Genomic DNA, 26,254 nt, shown 5'->3' on the forward strand with positions numbered 1-26,254 from the left:
AGCAGCGGAGCGTAGGCCGAAGCCCAGAGCCGGGCCAAGGGAGAGCCTTGGGACTAGACAGAGTACAGAGCGGAGGCCTGCACGTGTCAAGAGGCATGCCAGGGACAGGGTACATAACGGAGGCCTGCACATGTAGAGAGACAAGTCAGGGACAGGGTACCGAACGGTGGCCTGCACGTGTAGAGAGACACGTCAGGGACAGGGTACAGAGTGGAGGCCTGCATGTGTAGAGAGACACGTCAGGGACAGGGTACAGAGCGGAGGCCTGCACGTGTAGAGAGACACATCAGGGACAGGGTACAGAGCGGAGGCCTGCACGTGTAGAGAGACACGTCAGGGACAGGGTACAGAGCATAGCATAACAAAGAAGCATAGCAAGGACCAACAAAGCACGTAGGACAACACGAGGCAAAGCACGAGACCAGAGACAGAATACGAGCACGGAGCGTGTGCAGAGGCGCATGACAGAGCAAAGTGCAAGGGCACAGAATAGAGGGAGCGACCCAGCAGACCAAGCAGCCATGCAGGGAAGCAACACAATACTCAGGCCCTGAGCATAGGAAGGGGCAGTCTGATATAGGGCATAGCACCTCCACTTCCGGGTCAGGACCAGGGGAGAACTTCCAGTTCACTCCTCCAGGATCACAGGGAGCAGTCACATGATCAGGATTCCAGACATGCAGGGATGATTGCAGAACCAGTGCTGAACCCTAGGCAGGTCACATGATCAGATTTCCAGACATGCAGAGATGATTGCAGAACCAGTGCTGCAACCTAGGCAAGTCACATGATCAGAGTTCCAGACATGCAGAGATGATTGCAGAACCAGTGCTGAACCCTAGGCAGGTCACATGATCAGATTTCCAGACATGCAGAGATGAATGCAGAACCAATGCTGAAACCTAGGCAGGTCACATGATCAGAGTTCCAGACATGCAGAGATGATTGCAGAACCAGTGCTGAAACCTAGGCAGGTCACATGATCAGAGTTCCAGACATGCAGAGATGAATGCAGAACCAGCCTCTGCTGGAACATAGGAAGGACACATGATCAGGGGTTCTAGACGAGATGATCACAGAAGGCAGAGCAGAAATGCAGGCATCCCGCAGCTCAACAGTCATGAGGTGAGTGTGCACACTGCTCTAGGGAACATGCAGGATAGCAGACACGAGATGCGCGTGCACACCGCTCCCAGGGACATGAGACAAAACAGACATGGCGGACATGGCGGACATGGCACCGTACCAGCATCCTGTGATTCCTCTGTACTCTACAGCTATTGGGCATCCAAGCTGGATACAGTACATGGCATGAACTGTTTCTTTATGCCTTGGGGGTCCTGACCTGCCCTGCTGCTAGCGTTTTGTAGGAAAGGGTATTTATTGCCGCCGGGAGTATTGGATCACCCCCAGAGCTGTGGGATTACTCGGTACCGGGCCGGTGTCTTAAAGGGATAGGTCGCGGTGGCAGTGACCCGATCCGTGGCCCTGGGTGTCCATGTAAAATAGGTGGATTGAGGCTGAATAAAGTTTATAGGTAGATAATTTGTGATGCCACCTGTGTTATTTGGTCAGAAGGGAGGTGACCAGCGCTGTAGTGCAGATCCTCTTAGACAGATGGTGGGGTGCAGCAAAGATGCAATAGCTCTCCACAGGCAGAGCTGTAGTCCCAGGGCATTGATAGTAGATGTCAAGGTAGATGATGTAGTGTTTGGCACTGAGATGTAGCATTGCTGAGCAGGTTGGCGCAGGAAGAAGGCAATGACACAGCAGAATGCAATTCCGATACTTTACTCACGTTGCTGGCACAGACAGCCTTTTTCCTTTGCCGCCATACCAGGCTAAGATCCGGACCCCTCTCTGGGTTGGCCATGATGCAGTAGCATTGAAGTAAAGGCAGGGGAGGTTCATGTTGTTTCTCGCTCTTTCTTGGGTGCCGCCCACGAAGGCACACCTTACTTCACCCCATGACAGCCATCTTTACAGTCAAAATTACAGTTCAATTCACAATCCAATAAATCGATTCCTTTGCTCATTTCAGTGTTAGCATTTCCCAAATCAATCAAATCTTCGGCACACAGGATCTGGTGGCACCGGGCCTCGTAATTCTGTTCGTGATGCCAAAATGGAGCGCCCCAAGGGCAAGTGTGGGGATCACTTGGTACCGGGCCGGTGTCTTAAAGAGGAAGGGTCGCGGTGGCGGTGACCCGGTCCGTGGCCTTGGGTGTCCATGTAAAATAGGTGGAATGAATCTGAATAAAGTTTATAGGTAGATAGTTCGTGACGCCACCTGTGGTATCTGGTCTGAAGTGACCAGCGCTGCAGTTCAGATCCTCTGGGACAGATGGTGTGGTGCAGCAAGGATGTAGTAGCTCTCCACAGGCAGAGCTGTAGTCCCAGGGTAGCGGGAGTAGGTGTTGTAGTAGATGATGTAGTGTTTGGCACCGAGATGTAGCAGTGCTGAGTAGGTTGGCGCAGGAAGAAGGCAATGACACAGCAGAATGCAGTTCCGATACTTTACTCACGTTGCTGGCACAGTGGTGCACGCTTCAGTACTACAGCCTCCTGGTCAGGGATCCAGCCAACTTCCAGCACTCCCTCTCGTGTGCCCTCTCTGAACATCTCCTTTCTAGCGCTAATCTGAAGTACTTGTAGTTCTGAATTACACTCAAGTTCCTCATTCTTGATGTTACTCCACTCGCATGACAGGCAGCTGTATCCTGCTTTGGGGACTCCTTACAATCATGTCCCGGCTCACACATGTTGCTGCTGTGTCTTTGAGTTTTAGGTGGGAATAAAGTGGTCACAACTTCTATTCCTCCAGTTTCTGCTGTAGGATCATTAGTATCACACACAGCCTCGGATACTGGCGCCCGGCCTTGGCACATTAAACTTAGAGAAGGGCTCTGCTCTAGCCCTAATCCCCAGTCTCTCTTCTCCTCACGTTCCATTCTTATCTATCTTCCTTCTGAACAACTGATCCTTCTTTCTTCCTCTTTCCTTGCTAGCAGCTCCAGCTCACAGGAGACTACTGCAACTACACCCTTTTCCTCCTTCTCCCAGTGGGGAAACTGTCTTCCCCCCCTCTATTGGGATTCTGACTACAGAGAGGTCCTCTCCCTGCTTCCCCTGGTGGGGAACTGACCTAACTTCCTGTCAGCTTTCCCATCTAGTGTTTCTAAGCTCCACCCACCACCCAGCACCCTTCATGAACCAAAGCAGCTGCCATAAAGGGTGCTCTGCTGTTCTAAGGTGTCTGTGCTGGATGTAGGTGCTGGAGTCTGGTCAGGTGTCACCATCTTACCAGGGGAGTGGGATACTACACCTCAGGAGGAGGTGCAGTACCTCTGTGGCGACCGAACCTTCAGGGGCGCCACAGTATTATCGTGTTTACGGAAAGTATTCAGACCCCTTTACATTTTTTACTAATGGTTTCATTGCAGCCATTTGGTAAATTCAAAAAAGTTCATTTTTTTTGCATTAATGTACACTCTGCACCCCATCTTGAGTGAAAAAAACATGAATGTAGTAATTTTTGCAAATTTATTAAAAAAGAAAAAAATGAAATATCACATGGTCATAAGTATTCAGACCCTTTGCTCAGTATGGAGCAGAAGCACCCTTTTGAGCTAATACAGCCATGAGTCATCTTGGGATGATGCAACAAGTTTTTCACACCTGGATTTGAGGATCCTCTCCAGTTCCATCAGGTTGGATGGTGAACGTTGGTGGACAGCCATTTTCACTTCTCTACAGACATGTTCAATTGAAATTAGGTCAGGGCTCTGGCTGTGCCAGTCAAGAATGGTCACAGAGTTGTTCTGAAGCCACTCCTTTGTTATTTTAGCTGTGTGCTTAGGGTCATTGTCTTGGTGGAAGGTGAACCTTCGGCCAAGTCTGAGATCCAGAGCACTCTGGAAAAGGTTTTCATCCAGGATATCTCTGTATTTGGCCGCATTCTTGTTTCCTTCAATGACAACCAGTCATCCTGTGCCTGCATCTAAAAAATACCCCCATATCATGATGCTGCCACCACCATGTTTCACTGTTGGGATTGTTTTGGGCAGATGATGAGCAGTGTCTGGTTTTCGCCACACATATCACTTCGAATTATCACCAAAAATGTCTATCTTCGACCAGAGAATCTTATTTCTCAAAGTCTGGGAGTCCTTCTTGTGTTTTTCAGCAAACTTTATGCAGGCTTTCATATATCGTTGGTCACATCACACCAGAATCAGGACACAAGTCTTTGTTACATCAGGCCTCCTGATGAGCCCTAATGGGTGAAATGCCTTGAGGCGCATAATTCTCTATGGCTGGTGGCAGTTAATCAGATGAGTACCATCATTTTTGTGGCAGCAATATGCAGCATTCCTCATCATATCTGTTATATTTGGCTGATTTTCTTTCCTGATTATCAGTTGTGGGGTTACGCACAGTGTCAGAATATGTTAGTATCTGTGCCACTACAATACAGAGTATAGATTGGATGATAGTCTGCAGTAAACCTGCTAATTATATCTACCACTTTTTTTTTCTTCAAAATAGAAAAACACGGCACTCAATAAGGAGAGAGGTGCACAAGTCGGGTATCCAGCCACCTAACAATGTAGTACAAAAACATGGCACTCAAAAAGAAAAATTGATTTGACAGTTCCTTTATTGTGAAAGGCATCCAGTTGAGTACATTCCTTTAAACGTTTTCGGTCATACAATTGACCTTCATCAGATACAGAATTTTTTTCACAGTTGGTTTTAACTAGAATGAGTTTACAAAAAGACAAGGCATTAAAATTAGTGAACAAATGAATATGTAACAAATATCCGAGCAAGAGGATGCTGATGATAAACGTATAAACATCATGTATAGTTTAAACAAGAAGTCGATGATTAAATAAAAACAGAAACAGCGAATCCTGAGATAAGGTTCAAGTGAGCCTAGTGAGACTCCACAGGTTCCAAGGGCGGTGATGGAAAGTCCGTGCTGTGATGGTTTGTAAGGAATATATGTAAGAAACGTGCCCTAGGAAGTTTAAAACAAGCAACGAGTGTGACACTAAACAATAAAGGATACTGTGAAATTCGTGGTCGGTGCTACTTGGTGTGCAACACCACATAAAAGGTGATAGCCGACTGGAATGAGTGCCAAGACAGGTACCTGAGAAGAGCTGTAATGGAAAATTCCATATATTATTATTAAAGAACCGCTGTCGTGAGTAGGCACTATTCAGTACTGGAAGAAAAAGAACAAAATGGTGAGTGACAATGGCACATGTACATATTGGGGGATGTTATGTAAATGAAGAAGGTGACAAAGTCCAAAAACAGTCAATTAATACCTGGGTATATTCGTTAATAATGTGGAGAAACAGATGGCTGAGAGGCAGCAGCTACTGAGAATGAAAGGACACTGAAGATGATAAGTAAAATGAGTGTAAATGTGTGTACTGAGATAGGCTAAGGATATGCACAAATGTGAACTAGATTACCCATTAATGTAGGAAATCACTAGATTCACGGGATTGACACATTAAGTTATGCAGGGACCGGTATATCCAATAAATGGTATGGGCGTCCAGAAATTTGCACTATGATTGAAACAGATAGAAGACATAGGTACAGAGGCGTATCTAGGCTCTCTGGCACCCGGGGCAAGAATTCGGTTCGGCGCCCCCCCCCCCCCCAAGTACATATGCGACTTGCACACTTAGCCATGTACCCACGAGCTGCTCCTCCTAATGCTCTCAATGTTCAGTAAAAAACTGAGAGAAGCAGGAAGAGAAGCTCGTTGTCAAGTATGAAAATCGCATATGAGTGAAGTGTCCGTGTGATGACTGCTGGAACCTGCAGAGCTGAATCCTGACATTGCAGCTTCTGAATTCTCACAACGAATGCACTGCACACTTTTAGGATTCTCCCTTGCCGATGTGCAGTCATGTCAGCACAAGTATGTGATTTATATACTTCTGGCCACATTCCGACTAGACGTGCCCGGCCTCGCTCCGTTCACTTTCATTGAGTGAGGCCACACATGTCTAGTCAGCATGTGATCGCATGGATGTAAATTACCGGCATGAGAGAATCCTAACAGCGTTCAGTGAGCACTGTGAGAATTCAGAAGTCTGCAGTCACATAGAATGACTGCAGACTCCGTACAAACCTGGACAACCCCTTTAATGTTCCTAACAAATAAAAACATGAGAATTAGTCAGTATCACAAATAACATTTACATCCAAGTACCTTATAGATGACGTCGTCTCTGCAGTCGTTCTCCTTTTCTTCTCCTTTTCTTCTAGACCCCATGATGAGTTTTCTCATCCACAGCCGTCTCTGTAGACTTCCATCTTCTCCGGTCTTCTGCAGCAAATCTCCACACGACGCCCTTAAAGATAGAAGTGTCATTATAATGCTCCTAAATAAAAATATCTGCAATATACTGTCCCCTCAAACTATTCCCCTCCCTCCTCATACTGTCTCCTCTAACATCCCACCTGTTCACCATACTGTCTCCTCATATATTTACCCCCTCACTCTCTATACTGTCTGCTCACACATATCCCCGACTCCCCATACTGTGTCCACTTACATTAACCCATTCGCTCCCCATACTGTCTGCACCAATCCCCCATACTGTTTCCTCATACATACTCTTTATTTTGTGTCCTCAAATCTCCCCACACATTAAATCCCCCCATCCCCAATCCCCCACAAACATTAAGTACCCCATCCCCATTCCAAATCCCCCCACACATTAACCCAATCCCCACTCATTAACCCCCATCAGCACTCCAAATACCCCCACACATTAACCCCAACCCCACTCATTAACGCCCCCATACATTAACCCCCATCCCCATTCATTAACCCCCGCACACATTAACCCAATCCCCACTCATTAACCCCATCACCACTCCAAATCCCCCCACACATTAAATAACCATCTGCACTCCAAATACCCCCACACATTAACCCCCATCCCCATTCATTAACCCCCACACACATTAACCCCCATCCCCACTCATTAACGCCCCCACACATTAATCCCCATCCCCATTCATTAACCCCCGCACACATTAACCCAATCCCCACTCATTAACCCCCGCACACATTAACCCAATCCCCACTCATTAACCCCATCACATTAAATAACTCCCATCTCCACTTCAAATCCCCCCACACATTAACCCCATGGCATCCCCACTCATTAACCCCCATCCCCACTCTAAATACCCCCACACATTAACCCCATGGCATCCCTACTCATTAACCCCCATCCCCACTCTAAATACCCCCACTCATTAACCCCCATCCCCACTCTAAATACCCCCACACATTAACCCCATGGCATCCCCACTCATTAACCCCCATCCCCACTCTAAATACCCCCACACATTAACCCCATGGCATCCCCACTCATTAACCCCCATCCCCACTCTAAATACCCCCACACATTAACCCCATGGCATCCCCACTCATTAACCCCCATCCCCACTCATTAACCCCCATCCCCACTCTAAATACCCCCACACATTAACCGCCATCCCCTCTACAAATCCCCCCCATCTCCACTCATTAACTCCCTCTCATCTCCCATCTTCGGTGGTTCTTCAGCTCCACAGTGGAGCACACTTACCACCAACGTTTGCTTTGGGCGCCGGGGAGTGATGTCAGCAGCGTGATCACATGACATGATCACGCTGCTGACGTCGCTCTGGCCCGGCGGTCAGAGCTTCAATTGTACAGGTGTCTGTATAGACGCCAGTACAATTGCTCCCTGGGAGCCGACACGGCCTCCTTCTCTGCGCCGGCTGTCAGCTTGACAGCTGACACAGAGAACCGCCGACTCTCAGGTGGGGGGCGGCAGAACGCAGCCGCCAGGGAGGACACTGCGGACCGCTGCATTAGGCGGCCCGACTGCGCCCCCCTGCTGGCTGCGCCCGGGGCAACTGCCCCGGCTGCCCCCCCCTAGATACGCCACTGCATAGGTAGCACTGAGGACAAAAGGATGTAAGGTGAGCACTGAATTAAGAAGTGTAAAAATTACCTGTAATATGTTCAGGAAACTATCCTGTATTGTTTGTGACAGGCATGAATGTCCACAGGTGGGTGCTATGATTGAAGGAGAAGAGAACCTGTGCATGAGATTAAAAGGCACAAGATGGTACAATAGTGGTGCCCTAATGTTGTCTGGGAGAGTTAGAATCACCTGTGATTATCCAAATGGTCTGTCCTGGTGGTGAGACACGTGTGTCACAGGGAGGGTGAACGCGCTGTTTAGGAAGAGCACCGAAGGTGCAGAGGAATAGCGCTGCAAAATGGGAAAATGCTGTCAATATGATAAAATAGAGAACAAGCAAAAATTGAGCTGGATCTCTTAAGATTGTTACCTTGGCCTGTGGCTGGACGCTTGTGCTGCTGGGGTGAGAGACACTGTATTGCAGGGAAGTATATCTGGGTATAAGTGGAAACTAATAGCCTATCACGGCCACAGGAGGATGGTCACATGACCGGGATGTTAATCATAGGGCGGCGCCTGTGTGATGGACAACAGTGTCCCAGTGAGAGGAAAAAGGGAGCAATGATGAGACAGGGGGCGGGTAGAGGGCGGCGCTTGGGCCCTAGACATCAGCCTCTCTGTGAAGGGGGTAGGAAGAATATCTCCATGGGATTGCTGTGTGTAAACCAGCGGTCATGTGACCGGGGGTTGGAATATGTAGTTATTGTAATGAACGTGGGAGCAGAGGATATCTGTCTATATGAAGATATGGATGTAAATGAGAATGAAAATGATGAAAATGGATGATATCCAGGTACAATGGACTGTGGGTATTGGTGGGGAGACTATGTGAGCAACAAATGGAGAAAAGGAGAGACAATCACTACGAAATTGGAAGATTAATAAGAGTAATGTGGAAGGTGAGTGATAAGCTACCATCGAATAGCCGGACGTGCCCAGTATATGGTGATGAGGTGATTCTAACGATTCTAGAGAAACGAAAAATAGAAGAGTTAGTGACAACCCTGAAATTTGTCAAAATATACTCAGATATACATTTCTGATACTACTCAGCCATTGGCAAAAGAGGCCACTACCATGCAATATTGAAGCCACGATTACACTATTGTGAGATCATAAAAATGCAGCAACATCATTGTCCCTATTGAGGCCTCTGGGTTCCAGAGTTTGTAACGTGAAAATCCAATAGGCCTTTCTTTTTTTCAATAATTTTACCCTATTGAGGCCTCGCCTACTAGCCTCTATCTGTTCCATTACCTGGAACCTCAATTGTGAAATATTATGGTTCTTGTCATGGAAATGGAAGGGAAGGGGGAGATGAGTTTTCTTGGTCCTGATATTGGATTTGTGTTGCGAAATGCGATCTCTAACTGGTTGTGTTGTCTCTCCCACATATGCCAAACCGCAAGGGCATTTGATAACATATATTACGTATGATGATTCACAGGTATAGAAGCCATTGATTGGTATCCCTTTCACCCTGTATGAGGGTGAAAGAGTTTTGAGCCCTTTTGAACATTGCTGCACTGGAGGCAACTGAGGCAGGGAAAAGTGCCTAATCGGGGTGTACGGAGAAACGTTTGTTTGGGGACTACAATTCTGGACCCTAGATCTGCTCTGACTAGTTTGTCTCTAATGTTTCGGGGGCGGCGATGACAAGGAAGATAGGGGACCTGAAATTCAGGGATGTTGGGATAACTGCGAGTCAACAAGTTCCAGTGCTGTCTGATAACAGACTGTGCCAGTTGTGAGAAGGGGTGGAACGTACTAACAAAAGGTATGCGTTTCGTGGTGTCATTCCTCCTAATTGAACTAATGTTATTTTTTGCTTTTGTTAGGACTGTCATTGGGTAACCCCTATCTATAAACTTGGTCTCCATCTTAGATTTTCTCAAATTCCTAGTGATAGTAAACTGTGATTTCGGAATTGAGTTTTTAATTGCCGGTGGATGGCAACTGTTGAAATGTAGTAAACTATTTCTGTCGGCTGGTTTGGTGAAGAGGTCTATGCTCAAAGAACCTCGTGTATCCTTGCAGATCAGGGTATCCAGGAAATTGATTTGTGCCGAATTATACTGCAGGGTAAATTTTAGCTCCGGCCAGATGCCATTTATGTGCTCATCGAATTGAATCAAAGTTTCTAGGGGACCATTCCAGAGACAAAAAATATCGTCTATAAATCTCCGCCACATCAAGGCATGTTGACCAAAGAGAGGGTGATTATAGACAAAATCGTCCTCGAAAACCGCCATATAGGCTACAGCAAAAGGGAGCGCTACTTTGGCCCCCATCGCTGTACCCTGTTGTTGAACGTACCAAGTATCCTCAAACAGGAAATAATTTTCCTTCAGGACTAGTTCCAAAAGGTCCACACAAAAGTGTCTAAATCGGTAGTCAATGCCTGCTTGCTGTAAAAGTCTGTCAGTGGCCGCCATGCCCTTTTCATGGGTAATTGATGTATACAGACTTTGTACATCCCAAGTTAACAATAGAGTAGAGGGGGATATATGACCCAATGATTGTATCATTCGGATGAATTCACCAGTGTCTAAAAGAAATGACTTAGTTTTTTTTACTATTGGTGTGAGGATCCTCTCTAATACGATGGACAGCGGTGATAAGATGGAATCCGTGAGTGATACAATTGGTCTACCTGGAGGTTTGTGAAGTCTTTTGTGTATTTTTGGTAAAATGTAAAAGATGGGCGTGGTGGGGTCGGTTTTGATGAGATAATCCCTTAATTTTTTGTCTATTGTGCCCGCTTGGAGATGGACCTCAAGGACAGATTTGATTTTGATCGCCAAGTTGTGGATGGGATTATAAAGAATTACTTTATAAACATCTGTATCGCTGAGCTGTCTAAGGGCCTCCCCTAAATAGTCTGACCTATCCATTACCACTGTGGCGCCCCCCTTATCAGCTGGTTTTATAACAAGGGATTTATCTGAGGATAGTTGCTCAAGGGAAAGTTTCTCAGCTTGAGACAAATTTGCCTGAAAATGGAATTTACCTGTATCGATGTTGCGTATGGTCTGGGATATGTCTCGTTCAACCAAAGAAACAAATGTCTCTATGGGTGGGTTGTCTTTAGGTGGCATAAAGGTACTACCGTATATACTCGAGTATAAGCCGACCCGAGTATAAGCCGACCCCCCTAATTTTGCCACAAAAAACTGGGAAAACTTATTGACTCGAGTATAAGCCTAGGGTGGGAAATGCTCCATAGATTATTCCCCCATATGCTGCCCCCATAAGAAGCTCCATAGATTATTCCCCCATGTGCTGCCCCCATTAGAAGCTCCATATTGTTCCCCCATATGCTGCCCCCATTAGAAGCTCAATATTGTTCCCCCATATGCTGCCCCCATTAGAAGCTCCATATTGTTCCCCCATATACTGCCCCCATTAGAAGCTCCATATTGTTCCCCCATATACTGCCCCCATTAGAAGCTCCATATTGTTCCCCCATATACTGCCCCCATTAGAAGCTCCATATTGTTCCCCCATATACTGCCCCCATTAGAAGCTCCATATTGTTCCCCCATATGCTGCCCCCATTAGAAGCTACTTAAGATTATTCCCCCATGTGCTGCCGCTGCTGCAGCATGTAAAAATAAAAAAAATGACATACTCACCTCTCCGTCGCTGGGTGTCAGATTCTCACCTGTCCTGCGTCCATGGCTGCTCACCGCTATGTGCCACGTCATCAGTCAGTGACGTCCAGACTGCAGGGGGCGCGGTGCGCACTAATCACGTCACCGCTCCCTCTGCTGTCTCAAGTCACTGACCGATGACAGACAGCAGCAAGCAGCCATTCTCGCAGGACAAGTGAGTATCACTATACTTACCCGTCCTGACGCTGTGTCTTGAGCCCCCAGCTTCTCCGCGCTCTCTCTTCCTGCCTTCAGCGGTCACGTGGTGCCGCTCATTAAAACTCATGATATGCGCATATTCATGAGTTTTAATGAGCGGCACCACGTGACCGCTGAAGGCAGGAAGAGAGAGCACAGGGAGAAGCTGGGGGCTCAAGACACAGCGTCAGGACGGGTAAGTATGACCTGACACCCCCGCCCCCCTCCCCCTCTGACCCCCCGGTGTATATGACTCGAATATAAGCCGAGAGGGGGACTTTCAGCCCAAAAAAAGGGCTGAAAATCTCGGCTTATATTCGAGTATATACGGTAGGTACCTTGAGGTTCAGCTCTTGGAACTGGAGTAGTGTTTGGGTAGTTTGTGATGGAATAGTGTGATCCAAAGGATTTTTCGAAAAATAGGCACGTAGCCGTAGATTACGAAAAAAACGTTGTAAATCCATGCTGAGTTCAAATGAATTGAACTTATAGGTGGGGTAGAAAGACAGACCCTTTTGTAAAACAAAGAGTTGATTTGCTGACAAGTTCCTAGAAGAAATATTGATTACCAAAGGGGTGCGGGTTGTACCTGTGATCTCGTCGAGATCTGGCCTCTGGAGTCCCCGGCGGCATTGCCCCCCCGCCGCGTCTTCCTCTTGAGCGACCACAGCCTAAAAAAGATGCAGAATGGCCAGTAGATGTGGAAGAAGTAACAGGTCGGCTGTCCCCAGAACCAGAGGAGCTTTGTGACGTGCGGCGTCTTGCATAGCGTTGATTGTCCCGCGAGTGGTACACTCGATTTTGTAAATAATCCTCGGTGTCGCAAAGAAACTTGGCCCTTTTCTTCTTCTCCAGTTCTGTTCTGTAAAGACGTAGGGATTCCTGGTTCTTGTTTTTCAGTTCCTGTAATTCGGCCTGAGACATGGTGTTGGTTAATTGATTTTCGATGGCACATATCTGTGTATTCACTATATCGAGATTTTTTTGTAGATAAGACAGGGTCAGGGTCATAAGGTCAAACGAGTAGAGTTGAGCGAAACGGATCGAAAAATTTCAAAAGTCACCAACTTTTGGCAAAGTCGGGTTTCATGAAACGAAACCCGACCCTAGGATGAGGTCGGCCACGAGGTCGGCGACTTACGCGCCAAAGTCGCGTTTCAAAAGTTTGTTTTGCGCTCTTTTTCAGCCAATCAGGATCCACGGACACTGTGGGCAACGTGATGACATAGGCAGGGGTCACCACCATCTTTCAGAAGGGCATGCAAGTGATTGGCTTGCTTTGGTGGGCGTCACAGGGGGTATAAAAGGGCATGCACGCCGACCGCCATGTTCCTCATGCTGATCTCAGAATATGGAGAGCTGCTGCTGATTCTGTAGGGAGAGCGTTAGGCAGGGAAGAAGACACCAAAAACTGCTTCTGCTGCTAGCGATTTTGCCTGTACAACACACCAGTCACTGTGTGTGCAGTGCAAGGGGAGGCTATATTTTGGTGGATCAGCGGTGTTGGTTGTTAGGCTGCCTTCTAAGGCTTCCTGACGGCTGCATTGCTGTTTACCCACTGCTCTGCAAACTGCTTTTTTAAAAGCAATCTCATTTTTTTTTTTTGTCCTGCTGAGGTACTGAGCATGCATTTTTTCACACCATACAGCGGTGCACACTCCTCACACAGTACCGTGTAACTGCTGTTATCACAGCCACAGTGAAGCTATCTGTGTGTCACTCTGTAAGAATAAGTCGAGGACATGTTCCGTTCTTACAGACCTGCACCTTCTAGTTTTGTCTAGCTTTCAAACAGTTAAATATATTTGCTGTTTGATCACATTCAAAACTATAGAGTGACAGCGTGTGTCAGTCCGTATACTTAAAAAACACGGAGTTTGACAATTTTACGTACACCGGACAGCCGTGTACGTGCACGCTCCTCTCAGTACCGTGTAACGGCTGTTATCACGGCCACAGTGAAGCTATCTGTGTGTCACTCTGGAAGGATAAGTGGAGGACTTGTTCCGTTCTTACAGACCTACACTGTAGGGAGATTCCTATTCTGCCCAATTCTATATACACCTTGTAGTTTGTGATACACTAGCCAATTTCTGCCTGTGACATAGCGCTGTGATATTCAGTGGGCCTCACGCAATCCAAAAGTGTCCAGTGTCCACTAGTGTGTGCAGAAATTCAAAATCTCCGTTATCCTGTAGTCACTTTTTTCACACCTGTGCCATCGAGCCTGTGACATAGCGCTGTGATATTCAGTGGGCCTCACACAATCCATAAGTGTCCAGTGTCCACTAGTGTGTGCAGAAATTCAAAATCTCCGTTATCCTGTAGTCACTTTTTTCACACCTGTGCCATCGAGCCTGTGACATAGCGCTGTGATATTCAGTGGGCCTCACACAATCCATAAGTGTCCAGTGTCCACTAGTGTGTGCAGAAATTCAAAATCTCCGTTATCCTGTAGTCACTTTTTTCACACCTGTGCCATCGAGCCTGTGACATAGCGCTGTGATATTCAGTGGGCCTCACACAATCCATAAGTGTCCAGTGTCCACTAGTGTGTGCAGAAATTCAAAATCTCCGTTATCCTGTTGTCACTTTTTTCACACCTGTGCCATCGAGCCTGTGACATAGCGCTGTGATATTCAGTGGGCCTCACGCAATCCAAAAGTGTCCAGTGTCCACTAGTGTGTGCAGAAATTCAAAATCTCCGTTATCCTGTAGTCACTTTTTTCACACCTGTGCCATCGAGCCTGTGACATAGCGCTGTGATATTCAGTGGGCCTCACACAATCCATAAGTGTCCAGTGTCCACTAGTGTGTGCAGAAATTCAAAATCTCCGTTATCCTGTAGTCACTTTTTTCACACCTGTGCCATCGAGCCTGTGACATAGCGCTGTGATATTCAGTGGGCCTCACACAATCCATAAGTGTCCAGTGTCCACTAGTGTGTGCAGAAATTCAAAATCTCCGTTATCCTGTAGTCACTTTTTTCACACCTGTGCCATCGAGCCTGTGACATAGCGCTGTGATATTCAGTGGGCCTCACACAATCCATAAGTGTCCAGTGTCCACTAGTGTGTGCAGAAATTCAAAATCTCCGTTATCCTGTTGTCACTTTTTTCACACCTGTGCCATCGAGCCTGTGACATAGCGCTGTGATATTCAGTGGGCCTCACACAATCCATAAGTGTACAGTGTCCACAAGTGTGTGCAGAAATTCAAAATCTCCCTTATCCTGTAGTCACTTTTTTCACACCTGTGCCATCGAGCCTGTGACATAGCGCTGTGATATTCAGTGGGCCTCACACAATCCATAAGTGTCCAGTGTCCACTAGTGTGTGCAGAAATTCAAAATCTCCGTTATCCTGTAGTCACTTTTTTCACACCTGTGCCATCGAGCCTGTGACATAGCGCTGTGATATTCAGTGGGCTTCACACAATCCATAGTGTCCAGTGTCCACTAGTGTGTGCAGAAATTCAAAATCTCTGTTATCCTGTAGTCACTTTTTTCACACCTGTGCCATCGAGCCTGTGACATAGCGCTGTGATATTCAGTGGGCCTCACACAATCCATAAGTGTCCAGTGTCCACTAGTGTGTGCAGAAATTCAAAATCTCCGTTATCCTGTTGTCACTTTTTTCACACCTGTGCCATCGAGCCTGTGACATAGCGCTGTGATATTCAGTGGGCCTCACACAATCCATAAGTGTACAGTGTCCACAAGTGTGTGCAGAAATTCAAAATCTCCCTTATCCTGTAGTCACTTTTTTCACACCTGTGCCATCGAGCCTGTGACATAGCGCTGTGATATTCAGTGGGCCTCACACAATCCATAAGTGTCCAGTGTCCACTAGTGTGTGCAGAAATTCAAAATCTCCGTTATCCTGTTGTCACTTTTTTCACACCTGTGCCATCGAGCCTGTGACATAGCGCTGTGATATTCAGTGGGCCTCACACAATCCATAAGTGTACAGTGTCCACAAGTGTGTGCAGAAATTCAAAATCTCCCTTATCCTGTAGTCACTTTTTTCACACCTGTGCCATCGAGCCTGTGACATAGCGCTGTGATATTCAGTGGGCCTCACACAATCCATAAGTGTCCAGTGTCCACTAGTGTGTGCAGAAATTCAAAATCTCCGTTATCCTGTAGTCACTTTTTTCACACCTGTGCCATCGAGCCTGTGACATAGCGCTGTGATATTCAGTGGGCTTCACACAATCCATAGTGTCCAGTGTCCACTAGTGTGTGCAGAAATTCAAAATCTCTGTTATCCTGTAGTCACTTTTTTCACACCTGTGCCATCGAGCCTGTGACATAGCACTGTGATATTCAGTGGGCCTCACACAATCCATAAGTGTCCAGTGTCCATTAGTGTGTGCAGAAATTCAAAATCTCCGTTATCCTGTAGTCACTTTTTTCACACCTGTGCCATCGAGCCTGTGACATAGCGCTGTGATATTCAGTGGGCCTCACACAATCCAAAAGTGTCCAGTGTCCACAAGTGTGTGCAGAAACTCAAAATCTCCCTTATCCTGTAGTCACTTTTTTCACACCTGTGCCTTCGAGCCTGTGACATAGCGCTGTGATATTCAGTGGGCCTCACACAATCCAAAAGTGTCCAGTGTCCACAAGTGTGTGCAGAAATTCAAAATCTCCCCTGTCCTATAGACACCTTGTACCTTGTTTTACATTACTATATAGTTTGTTGGATTTTGACTACATTTCTACCAAAAATGAGGAAGGCTGGTGGAAGAGGCCATGGAATTGGGCGGGGGTTGGCAGCTGGTAATGATGGTGTTGGTGGTGGATCTGATGGTAGTGGCAAAAGCAAAATAGGACCGAATGCAGGAGGTGTTGAGCCTGTGTCATCGTCTGGCTCCACAAGGCCTCGAAGGCTTACTTTTCTAGGAGTTGGCAAACCGCTTTTAAAGCCAGAGCTGCAGGAAAAAGTTTTGGCTTACATTGCTGACTCAGCCTCCAGCTCTATCGCCTCCTCTTCTGAAGTTGTAAAAAATAAAAGCACTCAGTCGTCATTGGAGGCTCATGTTCATGAACCACACCTTTCCTTGTGTCCTTCACCCCAACCAAGATTGAAGGATGACGCAGGCCATACTACTGATTACTCCATGGAGCTGTTTTCACATACCATGCCTGGATTATCAAGTGAAATGGTGAATTACCCAGGCCAAGAGGAATCTGACATGGAGTGCACTGATGCACAGCCACTGATAGATGATTCTGCTGGTACATTCACTCAGAGCACTACATTGTCCTCGCAGTGTACAGAGCCAGATTCTGACCCTGATGAGACTCAGGTGCCCCTTCCCGCACACTATACCACCATACACGGTGACACAGAGGAAGGTGCACATGACATTGAAGAGGAGGTGATGGATGACCCAGTTGTTGACCCAGATTGGCATCCATTGGGGGAAGAGGGTGCTGCTTCCAATAGCTCAGATGAGGAGCATCCACAGCAGACATCGACATCGCAACAGCTGTTATCTGGCAGGCATGGAGCACTCCAAAGACAGGTTCCAAAAATCAAAAGAGTTGCTGGATAGCTTGTCCAGAGGGTCAAAATATCACAGCGTGCTAGGCCGCAAAATGTCTGCCAAAGTAGGAAGAGTGCAGTGTGGCACTTTTTTGAACAAAATCCTCATGATCAGGCCAAGGTTATCTGTAAGAAGTGCGCAAAGACCTTTAGCCGAGGGAAAAATCTGAAAAATTTGAATACCAGTTGCATGCTTAGACATTTAACCACCATGCACTTGCAAGCGTGGACACAACACCAAACCTCAAGTACCACATGTGCAACTGATCACAAAGAAGGTAGTCAGCAATGCTACATTGTTTCCCCCACTGTAAGCCCACCGGTTAGCACAGCAGCAAATGTTGAGGTGTCGTTGCAAGGCCACAGCAGTCAGGGAATCCCACTGTTATATCAATGAAAGACTGATTCTAGGCCATCAGAAAGAACACCAACTCCATCACCATCATCAACCCTCTCTCAGTCCGCCCTGTCCACCGCTACTTCCACCATATGCAGCTCTCAAGTCCAGCTCACCCTCCCAGACACTATGAGTAGGTCAAGAAAGTACTCAGTCTCTCATCCACGTACACTGGGTTTGAACGCCCACATTGCCAAACTAATCTCGTTTGAGATGATGCCCTATCGGTTGGTGGAAAGCGCAGCTTTCCGCAAACTCATGGCCTATGCAGTACCACGCTATGACCTACCCAGTCGCCACTTCTGCTCTCGCAAACCCATCCCAGCCCTCCACCATCATGTGAAAGACCGCATTGTCCATGCACTCAAGCAGTCAGTGAGTGGAAAGGTGCACCTCACAACTGATGCATGGTCCAGTCGGCATGGCCAGGGCCGTTACGTGTCCATCACTGTGCACTGGATTAATGTGGTGGATGCAGGGTCCACAGGGGACAGCGGTGGTGGGACAGTGCTGCCTTGCCCACGGTATAGGAAACAGTTGGCTGTAGGCATTCGACCCTCCTCCTCCTCCTCCAGAAGCGAAAGCTCGTCCACAGAGCGCAGTCGTACGAGCACTCCATCTGCAGCTGCCACTGTTGCACACGAGGTGTCCCCCTATCGAGCAGCTAGTGGAAAGTGTCAGCAGGCTGTGTTGCAGATGATGTGTTTGGGCGACAGACACACCGCCGAGGTGCTGGCCGAGTACTTCCAGCGACAAACTGAGTCATGGCTGGGCAGTTTACATCTTGAGGCAGGCAAGGTAGTTAGTGATAACGGCCGTAATTTTGTGGCAGCCATAGCCCTTTCAAAACTCAGCCACATACATTGCTTGGCTCACACCTTGAACCTGGTGGTGCAGTGCTTCCTCAATAATTATCCGGAGTTAACAGCCCTGCTCCAGAAGGTGCGAAGACTGTGCGCGCACATCTGCCGGTCGCCTGTACACTCCATTCGTATGCAGAAGCTGCAGCGATTGTTCCACCTTCCCAACCACCGCCTCATTATCGACATTGCAACAAGGTGGAACTCCACCCTGCACATGGTTGAGCGGCTGTGCGAGCAGAGGAAGGCCATAATGCATTTGTGGGAGGATACACGGCCAGGCACTTTGAGAGCAGACATGGAGTTGACAGGTGTGCAGTGGTCGAAGCTGAAAGACCTCTGTAAAGTCCTTCAGTGTTTTGAGGAATGCACACGGCTGGTAAGCGCAGACGACGCCATCCTAAGCATGAGCATCCCACTTATGCGTCTGCTCATGCAAACTTTGATGCACCTTAAGGAGCAGGCATCTGCAGCCAATGTTGACGAGGAGGGAATCCTTGATGACATTCAGCCATTGTCTGCTCAGGGACCTCTCCTGGACGAGGTGAAGGAAGAAGAGGAGGAGGATGATGATGGGGATGATTACTTAGGGGAGGCGGATGCATCTCGTGGGGCAAGTGAAAATGTTGGCGTGGCAAGGTCTGGTACAGGGTTTGTGCGTGACTGGAGGGATGTGGATTTGCCAGAAAGTGCTCCTCCAACCAGCACTCGCAGTGCATCATTGACACCGGGAACATTGGTCCACATGTCAGATTATGCCTTGCAGATCCTAAAAAGGGACCCCTGCATTGCCAAAATGATGAACGATGACGACTACTGGTTGGCCAGCATCCTGGATCCACGCTATAAAGGCAAATTACAAAACATCATGCCACAGGAGAACCTTGACCTAATATTGGCTAATAAACAAGCAACTCTGGTAAACCGGTTGCTTGAGGCATTCCCAGCACACAGCAGCGGTGATGGTTCTCACACGAGCCATACGGGCCGGGGGCAGCTTGGCAGAGGTGTTCGTGGTGCACACAGCAGAAGTGGCGTTGGAGACAGGGGTTTCATGACAATGTTGTGGACTGATTTTTCAAGTACCGCTCACACAACTGGTAATACTGCATCGATGGAAAGTGACAGGAGACAGCAGTTGTCAACTATGGTTACAAACTACTTTTCCTCCCATATCGATGTTCTCCCACACAGGTCATTCCCCTTTGACTATTGGGCCGCTAAACTGGACACCTGGCCTGAATTGGCACAATATGCCTTACAGGAGCTCGCTTGCCCAGCTGCAAGTGTGCTATCGGAAAGAGTCTTCAGTGCAGCTGGATCAATCCTGACAGAAAAAAGGACCCGTCTGTCAACCCAAAATGTGGATGATCTAACCTTCATTAAAATGAACCATGCATGGGTTTCCAAGGATTTTGTCCCACCTTCCCTTGATGACACATAGGTTGCCAGAAAAATGGCTTGCTTTGGTTATCCTCCTATTCCGCGAACTTGATCTATTTCGCCTTTTGCAGCAGCTGAATGTCCCACATCAACATATGCCACTTTGTAAACCTCCCTAACTGGGCTGCCCCCCCCAATGGCCGGGGTCACCACCTAGCGCCTGAAACCATGCAAGTGCCGTTGCCCTGGACAGGTGGGTGGGCCGACTCTTGGGCGCGGGCACTGGCACAGGGTCCCTCATAGTGCAATCAAGTGTCTCTGATGGTGGTGGTGCACACCCGCCGTCAGACACACCGCCATACTATGAGGGGCCCAGTGCCAGTACCGACGCCCACGAGTGTGCCCCCCTTGCTTGGGCGGGGCCCCAGCAATTGCAATGTTTACCTCTCCCTGCTCCTCCGCTGTGTAGGCTGGGCTGTCAAATCCTTCACTGGGACTGCCACTACAAATTGATTGAACTGAAAGATGATGGTTAAGATGTAGCTATGCCCTGTCCTGCTGTCCGGGCTCTAGCTCCAGATGATCACTGGCTTCCATTTCTTATGGACGTCGACTCACAATGACATGCAGCGGTGGTTTATCATCAGCTTTCACATTTTTCCTACTCACAAACGTGTGACATTCTGGCGCACATTTTAAAATCTGCCCTCTCATGCCAAGCAAATAGAATCGCCTACGGCCTGTGGCTTCTGTCTTTTGCACTCCAAAGTTACGTGACAGATCATGATAGCCAGTGAGCACCATGTTTACATCGCTTCCTGTGATAAAAATGTGATTGAGATGAGTAACAGTGATGGAATCAACGGAAGTGCGATACAGCAAGACTTTATTCACAAAAAAATGTTTTCACTGTCTCAACACACAAATTAATTGAGGGTCAGCATCGCCTATGAGAATTGTGACGGAGGTTTTTCCCGTGAATAATAATTCCTAGATTTCTGCAATCAATAGCCTTTATGTCACTAATTGTATGCATCTCATTTCCTATTGCGGAGAGGCTGGACTGTATTACTGAGACAGAAATATCTATGAAGATTTAAAAATAACACCAAAAGTATATAGTTGTGTACGCCTCCAATGCATTTCCTTTTTCCCACTTTTTAGATTGCTGTGTAATCCATACTGAGAACACGGAGATTTTACATGTTTAAACTATGCTATATATACCTGCTATCCAGTGATAAAGTACCCTTTCTCAACTTTGTACAATCTGGTTAAATCAATACTGGGCCTGAGAACATCTGAGTCTGCCTCCTGATCTATAGACATATGTTTTTAATGTGTAAACTAGGCTACATATATACGTGTTATCCGGTGAAACTGTACCCTTTATCAACTTTCTACAATGTTGTTGAATCCATACTGGGCCTGAGAACGGCTGCCGAGCTGTTAAGCAAGCTAGAGCACCTGTGGTTTGGACACGTAATTTTTTCAGGAATGACGGTTAGGCCTAACTCCGGAATTGCGGTTGACCTGAGCTTACTGGGAAATCATTGTTCGCGGGGAATAATCTGAAGCCCAGATCCCCATCACTAACGGAGTTCAGCAGGTTATCTGCACCTGTAAGCGACAAAAGCTGGTCCTTTCAGTGTAGCGTGCATGCAGCCCAGGACATGTACGGGAATGCTAGACCTGTTATTGCTCGATCTAACGTGCCACAGCCTCGCGTATCCCTCTAGTAAGCTTGACGAGTACCGCGGGGCCATGCCGGAGTCTCGGTCGTTAACGGAATAAAGCTGAGAAATCGCTAGCACAACTACAAACGGACATACAACATGACACACAGAATCGACAAAGCTTGTAATCTGTCCATTTTCTCTGTAGCTTGTATGGTAGTGGTTTCCCGGGTGCAGTCCAATTAAGCCACAGGCTCCACTCCTGGTGGTGCCCTTTTGGACATTCCTTTAAGGTTCAGCTTTGCAATCATACTGCCCCCGGAAACCAAAAACTTTGCCTTCATGGACGCTGTTTGGAGGTTCGTGGGAATAACGCCGCCCGATCAGCAGTCGCCATATGGGTCGCCCTCCCAGGGCTGTGGGGTACTCGGTACCAGGCCGGTGTCAGTGGGATGTGTCACAGCAGCGGTGACCCGGACGGTGGCCCTGGGCCCACGAAAACCTGGAGCCAGCCCTCCCCCCCCCCACAACTGTAGCCAAATAACCCCCATTTTTCAGTGCGTAACTAGTATTATGAAGTAAATTAAGGTTGACAAGCTTAAGTAATAAGAATTGATGCTTTTGGCATTCAAATGGGCACTGTAGGTGTGTTTCCTGTCCTCCTCTCACTGCCGACTTTTATTCCCCATTGACTTACATTGGGTTTCGTGTTTCGGGACGACCCCGACTTTTCCCTATAGTGAGCCGATCTTGCTCGACCTGACTTTTGGAAAAGTCGGGTTTCACGAAACGAAACTCGACCCTAAAAAAACAAAAGTCGCTCAACTCTACAAACGAGCATTTATGAACATCATGTATAGTTTAAACAAGAAGTCGATGATTAAATAAAAACAGAAACAGCGAATCCTGAGATAAGGTTCAAGTGAGCCTAGTGAGACTCCACAGGTTCCAAGGGCGGTGATGGAAAGTCCGTGCTGTGATGGTTTGTAAGTAACATATGTAAGAAACGTGCCCTAGGAAGTTTAAAACAAGCAACGAGTGTGACACTAAACAATAAAGGATACTGTGAAATTCGTGGTCGGTGCTACTTGGTGTGCAACACCACATAAAAGGTAATAGCCGACTAGAATGAGTGCCAAGACAGGTATCTGAGAGGAGCTGTAATGGAAAATTCCATATATTATTATTAAAGAACCGCTGTCGTGAGTAGGCACTATTCAGTACTGGAAGAAAAAGAACAAAACGGTGAGTGACAATGGCACATGTACATATTGGGGGATGTTATGTAAATGAAGAAGGTGACAAACCGAGTTAGACACTTTTGTGCGGACCTTTTGAAACTAGTCCTGAAGGAAAATTATTTCCTGTTCGAGGATACTTGGTACGTTCAACAACAGGGTACAGCAATGCGGGCCAACGTAGTGCCCCCTTTTGCTGTAGCCTATATGGCGGCTTTCAAGGACGATTTTGTCTATAATCACCCTCTCTTTGGTCAACATGCCTTGACATGTGGAGATTTATAGACTTTTTTTTGCCTCTGGAATAGTCTGGAATGGCTATGCAAGACGCCGCGCGTCACAAAGCTCCTCTGGTTCTGGGGAAAGCCGACCTGGTACTTCTTCCACATCTACTGGCCATTCTGCATCTTGGATTTACATTTGTTTCTTTGGTTGAACGAGACATATCCCAGACCATACGCAACATCGATACAGGTAAATTCCATTTTCAGGCAAATTTGTCTCAAGCTGAGAAACTTTCCCTTGAGTAACTATCCTCAGATAAATCCCTTGCTATAAAACCAGCCGATAAGGGGGGCGCCACAATGGTAATGGACAGGTCAGACTATTTAGAGGAGGCCCTTAGACAGCTCAGCGATATGGATGTTTATAAGGTAATTCCTTATAATCCCGTCCACAACTTGGCGATCAAAATCCAATCTGTCCTTGAGGTCCATCTTCAAGTGGGCACAATAGACAAAAAATTAAGGGATTATCTCATCAAAACCGACCCCACCACGCCAGTCTTTTACATTTTACCAAAAATACACAAAAGACTTCACAAACCTCCAGGTAGACCAATTGTATCACTCACGGATTCCATCTTATCACCGCTGTCCATCGTATTAGAGAGGATCCTCACACCAATAGTAAAAAAAACTAAGTCATTTCTTTTAGAAACTGGTGAATTCATCCGAATGATACAATCATTGGGTCATATATCCCCCTCTACTCTATTGGTAACTTGGGATGTACAAAGTCTGTATACATCAATTACCCATGAAAAGGGCATGGTGGCCACTGACAGACTTTTACAGCAAGCAGGCATTGACTACCGATTTAGACACTTTTATGCGGACCTTTTGGAACTAGTCCTGAAGGAAAATTATTTCCTGTTTGAGGATACTTGGTACGTTCAACAACAGGGTACAGCGATGGGGGCCAACGTAGCACCCCTTTTTGCTGTAGCCTATATGGCGGCTTTCGAGGATGATTTTGTCTATAATCACCCTCTCTTTGGTCAACATGCCTTGACGTGGCGGAGATTTATAGACGATATTTTTTGTCTCTGGAATGGTCCCCTCGAAACTTTGATTCAATTCGATGAGCACATAAATGGCATCTGGCCGGAGCTAAAATTTACCCTGCAGTATAATTCAGCACAAATCAATTTCCTGGATACCCTGATCTGCAAGGATACACGAGGTTCTTTGAGCATAGACCTCTTCACCAAACCAACCGACAGAAATAGTTTACTACATTTCAACAGTTGCCATCAACCGGCAATTAAAAACTCAATTCCGAAATCACAGTTTAGCAGAGTTGATAGAATTGTCTCAGATACTATCACTAGAAATTTGAGAAAATCTGAAATGGAGACCAAGTTCATAGATAGGGGTTACCCAATGACAGTTCTATCAAAAGCAAAAAATAACACTAGTTCAATTAGGAGGAATGACACCACGAAACGCATACCTTTTGTTAGTACGTTCCACCCCTTCTCACAACTGGCACAGTCTGTTATCAGACGGCACTGGAACTTGTTGACTCGCAGTTATCCCAACATCCCTGAATTTCAGGTCCCCTATCTTCCTTGTCATCGCCGCCCCCGAAACATTAGAGACAAACTAGTCAGAGCAGATTTAGGGTCCAGAATTGTAGTCCCCAAACAACCGTTTCTCCGCACACCCCGATTAGGCACTTTTCCCTGCCTCAGTTGCCTCCAGTGCAGCAATGTTCAAAAGGGCTCAAAACTCTTTTACCCTCAAACAGGTAAAGGGTTACCAATCAATGGCTTCTATACCTGTGAATCATCATACGTAATATATGTTATCAAATGCCCTTGCGGTTTGGCATATGTGGGAGAGACAACACAACCAGTTAGAGATCGCATTTCGCAACACAAATCCAATATCAGGACCAAGAAAACTCATCTCCCCCTTCCCTTCCATTTCCATGACAAGAACCATAATATTTCACAATTGAGGTTCCAGGTAATGGAACAGATAGAGGCTAGTAGGCGAGGCCTCAATAGGGTAAAATTATTGAAAAAAAGAAAGGCCTATTGGATTTTCACGTTACAAACTCTGGAACCCAGAGGCCTCAATAGGGACAATGATGTTGCTGCATTTTTATGATCTCACAATAGTGTAATCGTGGCTTCAATATTGCATGGTAGCGGCCTATTTTGCCAATGGCTGAGTAGCATCAGAAATGTATATCTGAGTATATTTTGACAAATTTCAGGGTTGTCACTAACTCTTCTATTTTTCGTTTCTCTAGAATCGTTAGAATCACCTCATCACCATATACTGGGCACGTCCGGCTATTCGATGGTAGCTTATCACTCACCTTCCACATTACTCTTATTAATCTTCCAATTTCGTAGTGATTTTCTCTCCTTTTCTCCATTTGTTGCTCACATAGTCTCCCCACCAATACCCACAGTCCATTGTACCTGGATATCATCCATTTTCATCATTTTCATTCTCATTTACATCCATATCTTCATATAGACAGATATCCTCTGCTCCCACGTTCATTACAATAACTACATATTCCAACCCCCGGTCACATGACCGCTGGTTTACACACAGCAATCCCATGGAGATATTCCTCCTACCCCCTTCACAGAGAGGCTGATGTCTAGGGCCCAAGCGCCGCCCTCTACCCGCCCCCTGTCTCATCATTGCTCCCTTTCTCCTCTCACTGGGACACTGCTGTCCATCACACAGGCGCCGCCCTATGATTAACATCCCGGTCATGTGACCATCCTCCTGTGGCCGTGATAGGCTATTAGTTTCCACTTATACCCAGATATACTTCCCTGCAATACAGTGTCTCTCACCCCAGCAGCACAAGCGTCCAGCCACAGGCCAAGGTAACAATCTTAAGAGATCCAGCTCAATTTTTGCTTGTTCTCTATTTTATCATATTGACAGCATTTTCCCATTTTTCAGCGCTATTCCTCTGCACCTTCGGTGCTCTTCCTAAACAGCGCGTTCACCCTCCCTGTGACAC

At 46.9% G+C, this 26,254-nt stretch overlaps 1 protein-coding gene and 1 long non-coding RNA gene across 3 annotated transcripts in view; one reads left to right on the plus strand and one right to left on the minus strand.

The window, feature by feature from the left end:
• DEF6 (DEF6 guanine nucleotide exchange factor) overlaps positions 1-26,254 on the plus strand; it is a 799,533-nt gene that overhangs the window by 499,593 nt on the left and 273,686 nt on the right. The gene's annotated exons all lie outside the window — the stretch shown is intronic.
• On the minus strand, positions 4,652-8,728 carry LOC141089298 (uncharacterized). Of its 2 annotated transcripts, XR_012232237.1 has the most exons (6): positions 8,389-8,728; positions 8,208-8,309; positions 8,046-8,110; positions 6,242-6,383; positions 5,075-5,168; positions 4,652-4,984 (listed from the first exon to the last, which is right to left on the minus strand). It is a non-coding gene; the product is annotated as an uncharacterized lncRNA (long non-coding RNA). The 2 variants fall into 2 exon arrangements; XR_012232236.1 differs by having other exon boundaries at positions 4,652-5,168.

This window comes from Dendrobates tinctorius, unplaced genomic scaffold (genome assembly GCF_039654945.1).
Source record: "Dendrobates tinctorius isolate UK_male_01 unplaced genomic scaffold, ASM3965494v1 ptg000045l, whole genome shotgun sequence".
Classification (NCBI taxonomy): Eukaryota; Metazoa; Chordata; class Amphibia; order Anura; family Dendrobatidae; genus Dendrobates; species Dendrobates tinctorius.